This window comes from Nicotiana sylvestris, chromosome 11 (genome assembly GCF_000393655.2).
Source record: "Nicotiana sylvestris chromosome 11, ASM39365v2, whole genome shotgun sequence".
Lineage (NCBI taxonomy): Eukaryota > Viridiplantae > Streptophyta > Magnoliopsida > Solanales > Solanaceae > Nicotiana > Nicotiana sylvestris.
Genome location: NC_091067.1, coordinates 59352421 through 59368042, shown reverse-complemented (window position 1 = coordinate 59368042; position 15622 = coordinate 59352421).

Genomic DNA, 15622 nt, shown 5'->3' with positions numbered 1-15622 from the left:
ATCTATCACTTCGTAATCCGGCATTTTCATTTATTGGAAGAACACTTCCGCTTCTTCAATACTTACAGGCTTTTTTGGTGGGAAGCGCCTTTGTGTAGCGTTGCTCAGCTCTTGGGTATTTGAATACCTTCCAATGAAAGTATTTTCTGGAAGTTCTCCCATGACCTCTTTACCTTTGTACATTACCAAAGTCTTTTGATAATTCCACGGCATTGTGGACGGGTTGGTCATCGGCTTTTGTGGCACGCGTCCGATAACCACTGGCTCATTCAGCCGAGGTGGTTGAATCGTCCCCCGGACCACATAGGCCCCTTTTGGCACGTACATAGGTTTTGCCTTTTTGATCCCGAAGTTCTGCGGCTTCTCTGCTCGACCTCGTGGTATGTAAAGAACTCCATCCTTTACCGGTACCACTTTCTTCTCCACCTTCTTTTCAGGCTCGCTCTTTACAGCATTGGCCTCCTCCCCCTTTTCTGGTTTCTGGTCTGTCTCAAGCCTTTTCCCCGTGTCGACAATGGCGATTATAGCCTTCAAAGTAGGGTCGAATTCTTTGTCTTCGCAAATCATTCCGATCAGCGGCCCGTTATTATGAGCAGGTAATAGATTGTTAGTCACATTTGGGACCTCCTCGTCCCTTAGCACTATTTTCCCTTGCTCTATTAAATTCTCGACCACTCTTTTCAACGACCAGCAGTCATTTGTATCGTGCCCCTCGGCCCCTGAATGATAGGCGCATCTGACTCCAGCTTTGTAAGAAGGTGACGTCGGGTTTTGCCTTGTTTGAGGGACTGGTTGCAGGAAGCCCAACTGGACTAGTTTCGGGAACAAAGTAGAGTATGGTTCACCGATGGGCGTGAAAGTCCGCCTTCTAGGCGGCTCCTAAGGGCGGAAGTTATTCTGCGGAAGTTGTGAGTTATAGTGGTTGCGGTAAGGAGGCTGATTTATGGGAGGTGGAGCTTGGACTCGGTTGGCTTGTTGCGACGGATGGACATAAGGCTGGGCATTCATGACCATATAGGGTTGATGAGCATATGCCAGATTTGAGTGGGGGTAGTAGTGTTGTGGGGTTCTTTCCGGAAAACGGGGTCGGGGATTACGATATTCCCTTATTCCTGAGGCTGCCATGGCCGTTTCTTCCTTTTTATTCCCTCTTGCCATTCCTCCGAACCCGCTTTGGACGGCTTGGGAGGTTGCCCTTATGGCTGCTTGACTCAAAATCCTACCCGTCTTCAGACCATTCTCCACCATCTCTCCAATCTTAATTGCTTCTGCAAACGGCTTTCCCATGGCTGACATCATGTTTTGGAAATAGTCAGACTCTTGAGCCTGGAGAAAGGTAGTGACCATTTCCACTTCATCCATGGGAGGCTTCACCCTCGACGCCTGCTCGCGCCACTTAATAGCATACTCTCTGAAGCTTTCTGAAGGTTTCTTTTTCAAGTTCGACAGAGAATTTCGGTCTGGTGCGATGTCGATGTTATACTGGAATTGTCTCACAAAATCTCTAGCGAGATCATCCCAGACATGCCATCGGGACATGTCCTGGTCCATGTACCATTCCGAGGCTATTCCTACCAGACTTTCCCCGAAATATGCCATTAGCAATTCCTCTTTTCCGCCGGCTCCCCTTAATTGGTTGCAATATTTCTTTAGGTGAGCAATGGGGTCACCGTGCCCGTCGTACTTCTCAAACTTTGGGGTCTTGAAACCCACTGGTAGGTGTACGTGAGGGAACATGCATAGGTCGGCGTAAGAGACGCTCTTCTGTCCGCTCAAACCTTGCATATTCTTTAAACTCTGTTCAAGGCTTCTCATTCTTTTGGCCATCTCATTTTGTTCTGCAATTCTGGGGTTCTGATCCTGCCCGGGTGCAAGCTCGCACTGAGGCGGTGGAGGATTAGTGCTGGTAGCGAACCTAGTTAGTTCCATTGAGAAGGAGGGTGCTTGGAATGTAAAGGAGGATGAGTCAAAGCTTGGCTTGTACGTAGCAGGCTGTGCCGCAATCGGGCAGGGTAGTGCAGTAAAGATGTTCGTGCTTGCATCGGTGGCTGACATTCGGGGATGAGGCTCAGAAGGCGATCCAGCAGAGAAGGCTGAAGTGGCTGGGTACCCGAATGGGGTAGCAGGATAATTTATGGGGACATTAGAAGTCCCGCTTGACCTGGAGAATAACTCAGGGAATCCGGGGACGACACTTGGCGGCTCTTTCCCATTATTCCAGTCGTCCAACATTTCCAACATGTGGAGCTGTAGGATTTTATTTTCCTCCGCAGTTGCGGACTCGGGTGTGAGGACAGCCGAGATCGAACTTTCCTCGGAAACAGGGATTGTTGGCAACGGAATCTCTGAAGACATTTCTACACTTCCTTTTGACCTTGTGAAGTAAGTGTGAGCACTGCCTCCTGTCTTAACAATAGGTAATAGAACACTCCCTTTCGACCTCGTGAAGTATGAGTGCGAGGCCAGACTTTCACCAAACCAACCGCCTTTTCCAAAGACCTGGATGAACTCAACGACAAACGAGCAGTTAATTCGAAATAAATAACAGATAGGCAATTTCACGTTGGGCATGATGCACCTATACAGTTAAGTGGATTCCTATATGTTTGCGATGAAAGCATGCGTCATTCCGGCATTCTTTTTAGGCTTTTTTATTATTTTCCTTTTTTTTTTCTTTGGTTAAATCGCGACCGGATCCGATGAGGATTGCCTACGTTTCACGATGCCACGTGAATCAGATCATTACGTAGTTCAAAAACACAAATGAGCGTAAAAGAAACAACCTTTTTATTGTTGAAACGGTCTATTACAAACTACATTTTGCAAAAGAAAGAGCAAACTTTGAAAATAAACCTAGACTCAAAATAGACTAAAATCACCATGATGGGGAAAAACAGGCAGAAGATGCTAAGATACAGACTGGACTTATGAGTACATTATGGTTTTGAAAATGGGTGATCGCGGGGCATCGTTCGGCCTCGCCGCGGTCCTAGGTGTGAGATCCCTCTCAAAATACTCCAGTTCATGCATGGTCTGCTTGACATAACCCATCACTGCCGAGAGGACGGTAACACTGGTCATGTTCTCACATCGTAGACATCGTCTGGTGATGGCATGGGCAATGGCCTTGATCCTATCTCTGGTTTGCTTCTTCTCTATGAGTAGGCGTCTTATCTGATCGCTACACATCTTGAATACCTGAGAATCCTGTATATGCTGATTCTTCAGTCGCCGTACTTCTAACTTCATCTGGGCTAACAAGTCGTGCCAGTATCTGCTCTCAATTTGGAAATCCTTGGCCTGATTAACTGTTTTGATCTCAAGTATGGCCATCTCTCTCTTCGTTCTGACAACAGTTTTCTCGTGGTCGCCTTTCAATTGATTCAAGTGTCGGCGATGCTTATCTGTTCTTGTATCCCACTGTGCCCTGAGCTCCGCTATGATGTTTTTGGATTTCTCTAAACCCTTTTGCCATTCCCTGACTTCACTTTTTAGCCTTTTTATCAACTGCTCGTCTGATCGACGCCTTGGCTGTTTATCCGCATCCATCCTTATCTGTTTGATCTGGGCTTTGAGCATTTCGTTTTCCTGAATCAACCTGTTCCGCTCTCCCAGGTCGGTAGCAACTTGCACGTTGTGCTCATATTTCAGGCTTTCCACTTGTTGCTTTAACCTGCTGATTTCGGCACAATAGCCTCTTTCTTTTGTTAACCAATCCCACTGCCTTTGCGACGATTCGGTGAAATTCAGGATGTGGGGTCTCTTAGCCGGCCTTTCATGCTCAAGTTCCCTTCTATACCATGCAAGGTAACCTGGTGCCGTCTCACCTTTGGCTCGATCCCGTACGCAAGTATCTGATTTCAAATATTGACACTCACTCCAGATTTGGCGAATTTTTGCTTCTGGAAACTGTCCGTCAGGACTTATCTCAACTGTTTGAGCGCTAAGATCTTCCTCATGCGGTACTGTCTGGCATCTTCCGAGCTGTCTCAAAACTCGGCAGGGCGCGTAAAGTTGAATGCTCTTGAGCCCCATCAGTAAGAAATGAGTTCTAGCTGCTGGCATATATATGACCTTATCAACAGGCAACCATCCCAGCGTCCACTGTATTTGGCTGGCAGTAAGAGCTTGAAAGAACGAGGTCCATGCCATGACTCATTTGGGCAAACTAATCTCTTTGGTTCTCGTGTAAAATTCTTCTATGCAAGTCTTTTCCGGGGAACCATGGCTCAAAATCTCGGAACGATGGCAGAGGTGCTCGGTCATCCACATTTGTAGGAGCAAGTTACAACCTTCGAAGAAATTTCCCCCAGCTTTACAAGCTGTAAGAGCTCGAAAGATGTCAGATACCACCATAGGCGCGAGAGTACTGTCGCTTTGCGTGAGTAAGGTGCTGACGACCCCGGATATCTTCAAATCAATGTTTCCGTCTTTCCTTGGAAATACCAGAAGGCCCAGGAACATCATCATGAAGGCTACCCGTCTGTGTTTGTCCCACTTCTGACGAATACCTTTGCTGCACAGTTTGTTGATTGGATTATTGAATCCCTCTTCATGACCGTACCTATCATATATGAAGCATGGAGTACAAAAACCGGCAGCCAGATCCGGGTTGTGGACCGTTCTGGGTATCTTCAGTGAATCCAGGAACCGATGTACCGTGACAGCTCTTGGGGCGACCAAGTATTTTTGCCTTAACGGAAGTTCAGCATTTCCGATGTACCCAGCCATTTCTTCCAAAGTCGGGGTGAGTTCAAAATCAGAGAAATGGAAAACATTGTGCGCCGGGTCCCAGTAGGTAACCAAAGCTCTTATGATATCTCCCCGAGGCTGGATTTCCAACAAACCCACGAGACCTTTCTGATATTTCTTGACCTCATCTTGTCCTTCAACACCTAGATCATTCCACCATAGCCGTAACTCGACAGGGATTCTGGTCATTATTGAAAAATGTTCATTCTGCATTGTGCTCATTCTGCACATTTATTAAGGTGTTCTTAACAAAAATAACTTGACTCAAAATATTTTACAAGGAGGATCAAGTTTTCGAACACGGCCTTTCAGCACTTCGGGGATGAAGATTTTGAGGCTGTGTGGGTCAATTGGATGAAAATCCTAAAAAATGACCCGAAGGTGGTTATTTATGCAACAGCCTTCCGGCGTCCCTTTCGGGAACATTCGGCTATTTATGACAAAGCAACATCACCTGATTTATTCGTGACAGAATTAAAATTTTGACACATTTTTTTTTATTATTATTACTATTTGTTTGTTTTTTTTTTAGTAAAAGGTGGGGTTGAACCCGATGGGGGTTGCCTACGTATCTCACACCCGGTGAGAATCAAACCGGCGTAGTTCGGTACATCGTAAATAGAGAAAATCGAATAAACCCAGAAAGCAAGAATATTTTTTTTTTATTTTCTTTTGAAAAGAGATAAAGACTAAAGAAAATATATATATATATATATATATATATATATATATATATATATATATATATATATATATATATATATATTTTGATAAATCAAACTAGAAGACAAATTTTGTTTTTATTCTTTTTTTTTTAGAAAAATTCCTGCTGAGGTTTTGACACTACTTGGACATTATTTTTCCAAAAATAAGTAATTATCTCCCTACGCTGCTATTTTTTCCTTTTTAGAAACCGGTCAGCATGCGGAACTGAAGCAAATAAATGCGCAAAACAAATAGGATACAGCATGATGGTCTTTTCATTTCAGGTCGCCTGTCCTAGACGGACCCAACCCCTGTGTTGAGTCCCCTAAGTCAAATGCAACATGATGCAAATAAACGTTCCCACTAGGGATTCGGCATGAAGTTTCATTATACTAGAATTATAACCTAGGTATTTGTTCTAGACCGTGTACCCGAGCGTACAACTCAAGTCGATGAGGGGGCTACGTACCGGGGACCCGCGAGATCGTCCGGCTTTGTAACTTGTCCGACCTCTTTCTTATTTCAGGTATCGACACTAACAGAATAGGGAGTCTCGACCAGCGAGCTTCTCCCCAGAGGTAAGAAGAGAAAGGTTTCGGCACAGTTTATATACAGTTCAAATAATATCAAAGCGGTAAAAGACAACATTTAGCACGCTATGCAAAAACATGTAATAAAGATCAGTTAATAAAGCCAAATATAACAATTATTCTAAGCTCGAATTCTTGAACCCTGAACCAGTGGTTCTGGGAACTTTTCCCCAGCAAAGTCGCCAGAGCTGTCACACCTGTTCCCTTATCAGGGTTCCGAGAGCTGTGCTTTGACACATTTGAACTGAATGGAAACCCTAAACTTCTATTGACAATATTTTGTGCCGGGAGTTTGTACTGTGACCTCTTATTGCAACTTTCGGCAAATTCCTTTTTTACAATGAGTGAGACGAGCCTCGACAAACAAAAATGCACAAGCTGCGGGGCCCTCTAAATGTATATATTAAAATACCTAGAATTCGGGACATGCCGTTTAGCGAATTTCACGGTCTTCCCCAAATAATAACACGATAGTCTCTTTAGGTGCGTGTTTAATAATTTATTTTCCTTAACTCGGGTGTACATTTATGTGACCCAAATCTAAATCTCAACCGGGTCGAGATATGTCAACAACCACGTGTGCATTGATGTAACGTGGTTCGAGATATGTCTCACGACGTTGCAACTCCCTGTAGAGAAAAAAAAATAATAATTATGAAAGCGGTGAAAGTTAAAATTTGCACATAAGTTCATATTTGTATAAAATCAGATAATCAAGCCGAATATAACAGTTGAGCGACCGTGCTAGAACCATGGAACTCGGGAATGCCTAACACCTTCTCCCGGGTTAACAGAATTCCTTATCCGGATTTCTGGTACGCAGACTGTAGTATGGAGTCATTCTTTTCCTCGATTCGGGATTAAAATTGGTGACTTGGGACACCCTAAATCTCCCAAGTGGCGACTCTGAAATAAATAAATAAATCCCGTTTCGATTGTCCTTTAATTGGAAAAACTCCCTTGCACCCTCTCGGGTGCGGAAAAAGGAGGTGTGACAGCTCTGGCGACTCTACTGGGGATTATTGGCCCAGAACCACTGGTTCAGGGTTAAGAATTCGAGCTTAGAATAATTGTTATTATTTGGCTTTATTTATTATCTGATTTTATTACATGTTTTGAGCCTAATGTGCTAAATGCTGCTTTTACCGCTTTGATATTATTTGAACTGTACATATAAACTATGCCGAAACCATTCTCTTCTTACCTTCGGGGAGAAGCTCGCTGGCCGAGACTCCCTATTCTGTTAGTGTCGATACCTGAAATAAGAAAGAGGCCGGATAAGTTACAAAGTCGGACGATCCCGCGGGTCCCCGGTACGTAGCCCCCTCCTCGACTCGAGTTGTCCGCTCGGGAACACAGTCTAGAACAAATACCCAGATTTTGAACCTAGAATAACTCAGCTTCATGTCGGATCCCTAGTAGGAACGTTTATTTGCATCATGTGCATTTGACTTAGGGGACTCAACACAGGGGTTGGGTCCGTCTAGGACAAGCAACCTGAAAATAATAGACCATCTTAAGGCATCCTCTGTGCTACATGTTGTATTTATTCAAGGGTAAAAGGGTCATTTGGCGGACCAATGATAGTTGAGGACAAATGACTCTCCTTATCATGCTAATCACGTTAAACAAGAAAGTTGCACGATTTTTTAGATAAGCATGCTATTATGTTAATTAAGCACATGGGGAACATTGTGGAATCCAAGAAGTCTTGGAATTCCCCATGTCCCCCACGCTTCATTTTTGGGAAAAGGCACATGGGGAACATTTGTGGAATCCAAGAAGTCTTGGAATTCCCTATGTCCCCCACGCTTTCATTTTGGGGAAAAGCACATGGGGAACATTTGTGGAAACCAAGAAGTCTTGGAATTCCCGATGTCCCCCCACGCTTCATATTTTGGGAAAAGCAAATGGGGAACATGTGTGGAATCCAAGAAGTCTTGGAATTCCCTATGTCCCCCATGCTTCATATTTTGGAAAAAGCGCATGGGGAGCATTCGCGGAATCCAAGATATCTTGGAAGTCTTTATGTCTCTCATGCCACATTTTTGAAAATAATAATAAATTATATATATATATATATATATATATATATATAATGAGAAAAAAGGAAAAAGCATGAAAGTTCAAAAATATTTTTTGTATGTTATCATCATTTTCCACAAATTAGAAAATAGTGAAAAGATGAGAAAATAACAGTGTAGAGATCTAACTATTTATTTTTAAAAAAAAAAAGACAAATGTCCAAGTAAGTGGTGAAACTCTGCCGAAATTGTGAAAAAACAAAGAATGAATGTTTTATGTTTTACGTTAGTTCGTTTGTTTGTTATGAATGAAAAATAATAGTTTGTTTATTTGTTGTAATAAAAAATAATAATAATAATAAATAAAAAAAATAGAAAATGGAAAATGGTCTTCTCAAAGATAGTTTATTTGCCCGAACTACGCGGGTTTGATTCTCACCGGATGTGAGATACGTAGGCAACCCTCATCGGGTCCAACCCCATTTTGCTAAAATAGCCAAAAACAGAATAAAATAAAAAAAAATAATAAAAAAAATATGTCAAATTTTAATTGTGTCATAAAGAAGTCGGGTGACGCTGTTTTGTCAAAACATAGCCGAATGTTCCCGAAAGGGACGCCGGAAGGCTGACTTGGCATAAACAGCCACCTTTGGGTCATGTTTAGGATTTTGGTCCAGTTGACCCACACAGCCTTAAAAATCTTCGTCCCCGAGGCGCTAAAGGGTCGTGTTTGCAACACCACGTTTTCATTGTAATTTGAAAAAAAAAACAAAGAGTCAGTGGTTAGGAGAATACCGTTTGAATTTTTAGTCAAAAGTAAGTCGAGCCAGCTTTGACCGTGTCTTAAACCGTTCTTGCCGAAATAGCCTTAGAGTATCTTTCAGTTGTCGAAAGATTATTTTCGTAAAAGAATGGACAAGTTTGTAAAGTGTCATAAAATAATCCTCCCGGCCTCAAATTCATGTGAAATTTGGAGGGGGCCACGTTTGCAAAAATAGCTGTTTGATTGCATTTGTCAAACGGGGAAAGGAAGCTGGCCTTTTTGTTTTGAGGTTATAAATCTTTTGACTAGAATATGTGGGTTGTTTGATTTTCGAGTTTGTAGGTCATCTTCAAACCTTTGAAACCCCCTTTGTTTTAATATGAAAATTGAAAAAATGATTAGTATTGTTTATCTTTTATTGGCACGAACTACGCTCGGTCTGATTCATGCGGGGTCATGATACGTAGGCAATCTCCATAAGATTCGACCACGAAAAAATGGAAAAAGAAAAGAAAAATGAAAAAAAAGAATAAGAAAATGAAAAAACAAATATCGAAAAAATGATGAAAAAAAAATATATTGATAATAATAAGGACCGACTGAGTCCATTCTAACATGTTCTGTTTTAAATTGTTCAAAAAGTTGAGGTGGTCGGTTTGTGGTAAGCGGCCAACACAAGGTCCAAGGAAAAATGACAGCTGACGTCGAAGCTGTTACAAGTGCTCCAGAGACTCAGGGTCGGAGGGTTCAATAAGAGTCTACTATGGCTGAGGAAAATAGAATATTGAAACAGCAAATGACCGAAATGTGTCAAGCATGGGCCAGTGGTCAAGGACAGCCTCGTCATGAGTCACAATTCGCAACACAACAAGAGCAGTACCACTCTCCTGAGTACCACTCGTACTCGTTTGATCTTCCTGCAAAGATTGAGAAGCTTGCCCGAAAGATGGTACAGGAAGAAATGGCCCAAAGAGTGAAAAGCTTAGAACAATGGTTGAAAAACATTCAAGGTTTGGTAGGTCAAAAGAGTGTTGCCTTCAAAGATCTATGTATGTTCCCCGATGTCCACTTGCCGCCTGGTTTCAAGACTCCCAAATTTGAAAAGTACGATGGACATGGAGATCCCATAGCCCACCTGAAAAGGTATTGCAATCAACTGAGAGGTGCGGGAAGAAATGAAGAATTGTTGATGGCTTATTTTGTGGAAAGCCTTACGGGAGTAGCCTCCGAATGGTTTATGGATCAAGACACGTCTCGCTGGTATGTCTGGGATGACATGGCACAGGCCTTCGTCAGACAATTCCAGTACAGCATCGACATTGCCCCAGACCGCATTTCCCTTTCAAACCTGAAGAAGAAACCAAGTGAAAGTTTCAGGGAATATGCCATCAAATGGAGAGAGCAAGCAGCTCGAGTTAAGCCACCCATGGATGACCACGAGCTAATTATTGTCTTCCTTCAAGCGCAAGAGCCAGATTACTTTCAAAACATGGTGTCCGCAGTTGGCAAAACCTTCTCGGAAGCAATCAAAATTGGAGAAATGGTAGAGGATGGTCTTAAGACAGGCAAAATTATAAGTCAAGCAGTTTTTAAAGCCGCAACTCAGGCTGTCCGGGCTGAGTCTGATAATTTTAGCGACACAAATGAGAAAATTGAAGAAATCATGATGACATCAGGGTCGAGAAGAGGGCCCAGGAGAACATCTCGAAGGTATGAGCAGCCTCCTCAGGTTTTCTATGGCTCCCCTGAGCAGTATTATCCACCTCAGGACCCTCAATACTCTGTCGCTCCACCTCAGTATGTTGTCCAGCCACCAAAACACCCCAGGAGGCGAGCACGAGCATCACAAAATCTCCAGAAGTCTCCACAAAATTTTCAAGTGCCCTATAACCCACAGCCAAGCCAGTGGTATAAAGGGGAACAAAGGTTGAAAGATAATTTTACACCAATAGGAGAGTCCTATGAAAGCTTATTTGAGAAGTTAAAGAATCATGACATGATTGCACCTATTCCTCCAAATCGTGTGGACCCACGTGCAAGAAGCTTTGACCCTTCTAAAAGGTGTGAATACCATTCCAATGCCCAGGGGCACAATGTTGAAAGCTGTCGGGATTTGAAAAGAGAAATAGAAAGAATGATCCAAGAAGGGCGGATTGTGATCAATAACAATGACATGGAGCACTCGAACCCTATCGAGAACTTGTTGATAGAGGGTGATGATGTTGAAGCGGGTAATGGTCTTGGCAGTATTGATGCAAAGCTTAGTGGCTAAGATGCCAGTTTTTGATAAAGTGGGAGGACGCTTCGTTCCTTGGTCAGCAAGAGAGAAGCTTGTGGTGGCTTATTTTGTGGTCATTTCTGTTTGTTCGGATTATTAGGATTGTAATTCGGATATTGTTTTGTGTCAATATCTTTCCGTTTTGTCATAGCGGTTTGTGTAAGTTTTGTCCAGTTTGTTTTTTGGGTTTTGTTCGGGTTTGTTTTGTTTGGTTATTCAAACCATTTCACCGGTAGTCTAATACAAAGCCGGTCTTTTGTTATTTCCCGTCATCTTTTTTGTTTAGTCCTTTTATCATTTTTGTTCAATGCCGATTCTAGGGACATGACATGCGCACCCAGTTTAGGCCTAATCTTAAAAGTTAATCATAAAGCCCTGGGAAGGTGATCAAAGCATTTAAAGGAAATAAGAACGGTTTGGGATTATTTGAAGCCCGAGTCATGTGGAACTGGGGCAAGTTAAACACAAAGAAAACCGTTAAAAGCAAGATTCGCCAAATTGGCATGAGAGTCGTCCATAATAATGAGAATAGAATGTCGACCAACGGTGCTTTAGAAGTGACAAATGAATAAACAAATGTTGAATATAATTGTCAAAGTCCAGCACCATCGGAAGAGACTATAAATCTATGTTTAATTGTGTTGTTTGCACTTGGCATATTTTGAAGACTGGAATGACGAAGGCATTTTGTTCTGCTACCTAAACACTTTATCCTTCGTTACCCCTTTTGAGCCTTACTTATTTTCTTTCATACCCCTCGTTCGGAATCAGTATCAACGAAAAAAAAAAGAGAAAGAAAGAAAAACAACAAAACAAAAAAAGAAAAAAAGAAAGGAGAAATGAGAAAAGAAAAATGATAACAAAAGAAAAAAGGAAAGTCAAATGAAAAAAGAGGAACTGGGAACTACGTTTGACCTGATTCCTCAAAGAGGATACGTAGGCGCTTCACGGCTCGGTCATAGTTTTGAAAAATGAAAAAAAATCAATTAAAATAATCCCCAAGTAAGAAACTGAGGCAAAGGTTGCGTTTGTTGTAAATAAATCTAGTTCTGAAAGTTGTAATTAATAACCCAAAATCGATTCATTTTTGAGCCTTTAATACCCTTTCTTTCTAGCCCTATCCAAAACCCACATTACGGTCCAAAGAAAGACCTTCTGATCAGTCTTCAAAAGATGCCAAGTCAGACAAATGAGAGTCTCCCCGGTGAGCATAACATTCTGTTCCACAGCAGAAAGGACTCTAATCCCCAGCAGAAAGAGTCATACCGGCGACACTCCAAATCCCCAGCTGGAAAGTGATACAAATGAGAGAGTCTTATCGGTGAAAACCTTCACAGGCACCATAAGGCGATGAAAGCTGAGAGAAAACCAAAAATGAGAGAGACTTGATAGTGAAAACCCTTCGGGCACTACAAGTCGAATAAGATTGAGAATCAGATGGGGAATCGCCAATTGAAGATCTTGAAAGATGATTGACGGTAGAGGATAGGCCACATGTTCATGTCATGACCATTAGAGTTGGTATCTGCGTTTGATAGATTTTCATTTATAGTTTCTTTTGTTAAAGAGTCATCTTTTCTTTTGTCTTTATTCTGTTCCCTTTTATCTTTTCCCTTTCATAGAAAAATCCCCAATAGAGTCTGTTTGGTCAGAACAAGTGTGAATTGACTTCAAAATAGGCCATCAACTTTCCAAAATGAGATCTGACTAGTGGTATAGTCAGCAGGGAACAAACGCAAGGCCAGTGTCAAAAAGATATCCCCAGCAAAAGGGAATTGACAGAAGGATTGACAAGTGTTAAGAGGGATACCATTGCCTTTATCAAAGGTTATAAACCTCATGGCCAAGGCCCGTGAACAAAGCAAGGAGAGCAGTGAGCATAGTTTGGCGAAATCCATACTAGACTAAAAGGTCGGGGAAATGCCAGTTTCCAAGCTATGCCACAAAAGAAAAGGGATATCCCCAGCAGGAAGGGATTATCCCCAGCACATAATATCATCCCCAACAAGTTGTTGAACGCAGAGCAAGGAAGGAGAAAGGGAAAGCCATCCCAGTAGGAGTATCACAACCAACCACCATGTTTTAAACTAACAAATTTTGTTTGATTTGAAACAGGTAAAGGAAATGGCATTGATGCCAAAATGCATGCCGCAAGGGATATTATCAAACTGGGGCAGAAAATTTTCCTTTCATTTAGAAAATTTTCTGGAAGTCAGGTACCCATTTGGGGAAAAGTAAAGATAACACCAGTCTCAAGGGAAGTGGTCTTTAAACCAGTGTGCCCCCAACATAATAAGTTTCAATGGAGGAAGTTGTTCCCCAGCAAAGGGATGAAACTTGAGCTCAGAAAAAGCAAGAGGCCAACATCATTCCCAACAGCCTTCCGAAGAGTGAAGCACTAGTTCTGAAGGAATCAAAATCCCCCGGCAGTGTTATCCTCAACAGCGTTATCCCCAGCTGATAACATTTTACCCCCCAACAGGTAAGTAAATAATTCCCCAACAGTGTTATCCCTAGCAGTTTCGGGGAGTCCAACACAAGGTTGGAAAGTCGGTATCCTCAGCGATTCCTTTCGGGGAAAGGCAAAACGAATCTCAAGGGAAGCAATCTTCGAAGGAAGAAGCTATGGAAAAAAAAAGAATAAAAAGTATAAAAAAAAAATTCGAGGGAAGACAACACAGGTAAGTAAATAATTCAAAAAAAAGAGAGAAGGAAATGGTTCACGCATAGGAGACGCACTTCCTAAGTGAATATGTCATTAATAGGAGACGCACTTCTTAGTTTGAAATCATTAAAGTTTCACCCATAGGAGATGCATTTCCTCCTAAGTAAAGTTTCACCCATAGGAGATGCATTTCCTCCTAAGTTTAAGTTTTCCCATAGGAGATGCATTTCTTCCTAAGTTTAGTTTTACCCATAGGAGATGCATTTCCTCCTAAGTTTAGTCTTACCCATAGGAGATGCATTCCCTCCTAAGTTTGTTTTAGTTTCACCCATAGGAGATGCATTTCCTCCTAAGTTTGTTTTACCCATAGGAGACGCATTTCCTCTTAAGTTTATTTTACCCATAGGAGATGCATTTCCTCCTAAGTTAAAGTAAGAAAAAAAAAGACCTAGTCTGATGAACCTTCTCCTAGGATCAAAATCTTAGTCTGACGAATTTTTCTCCTAAGATAGAGACCTAGTCTGATGAACCTTCTCCTAGGATCCAAATCTTAGTCTGATGAATCTTTCTCCTAAGATACCAAAAAAAGACCTAGTCTGATGAACCTTCTCCTAGGATCAAAATCTTAGTCTGACGAATTTTTCTCCTAAGATAGAGACCTAGTCCGATGAACCTTCTCCTAGGATCCAAATCTTAGTCTGATGAATCTTTCTCCTAAGATACCAAAAAAAAAAACCTAGTCTGATGAACCTTCTCCTAGGATCAAAATCTTAGTCCGATGAATTTTTCTCCTAAGATAGAGACCTAGTCTGACGAACCTTCTCCTAGGATCCAAATCTTAGTCTGATGAATCTTTCTCCTAAGATACCAAAAAAACAAGACCTAGTCTGATGAACCTTCTCCTAGGATCAAAATCTTAGTCTGACGAATTTTTCTCCTAAGATAGAGACCTAGTCTGACGAACCTTCTCCTAGGATCAAAATCTTAGTCTGATGAATCTTTCTCCTAAGATACCAAAAAGAAAAGACCTAGTCTGATGAACCTTCTCCTAGGATCAAAATCTTAGTCTGACGAATTTTTCTCCTAAGATAGAGACCTAGTCTGACGAACCTTCTCCTAGGATCAAAATCTTAGTCCGATGAATCTTTCTCCTAAGATAAAGACCCAGTCTGACGAACCTTCTCCTAGGATCAAAATCTTAGTCTGATGAATCTTTCTCCTAAGATACCAAAAAACAAGACTTAGTCTGATGAATTTTTCTCCTAAGATAGAGACCTAGTCTGACGAACCTTCTCCTAGGATCAAAATCTTAGTCTGATAAATCTTTCTCCTAAGATACCAAAAAAACAAGACCTAGTCTGATGAACCTTCTCCTAGGATCAAAATCTTAGTCTGACGAATTTTTCTCCTAAGATAGAGACCTAGTCCGATGAACCTTCTCCTAGGATCAAAATCTTAGTCTGATGAATCTTTCTCCTAAGATAACCAAAAACAAAAAAAGACCTAGTCTGATGAACCTTCTCCTAGGATCAAAATCTTAGTCCGATGAATCTTTCTCCTAAGATAGAGACCTAGTCTGACGAACCTTCTCCTAGGATCAAAATCTTAGTCTGATGAATCTTTCTCCTAAGATACCAAAAAACAAGACTCAGTCTGATGAATTTTTCTCCTAAGATAGAGACCTAGTCTGACGAACCTTCTCCTAGGATCAAATCTTAGTCTGATGAATCTTTCTCCTAAGATACCAAAAAACAAGACTTAGTCTGATGAATTTTTCTCCTAAGATAGAGACCTAGTCTGACGAACCTTCTCCTAGGTTCAAAATCTTAGTCTGATGAATCTTTC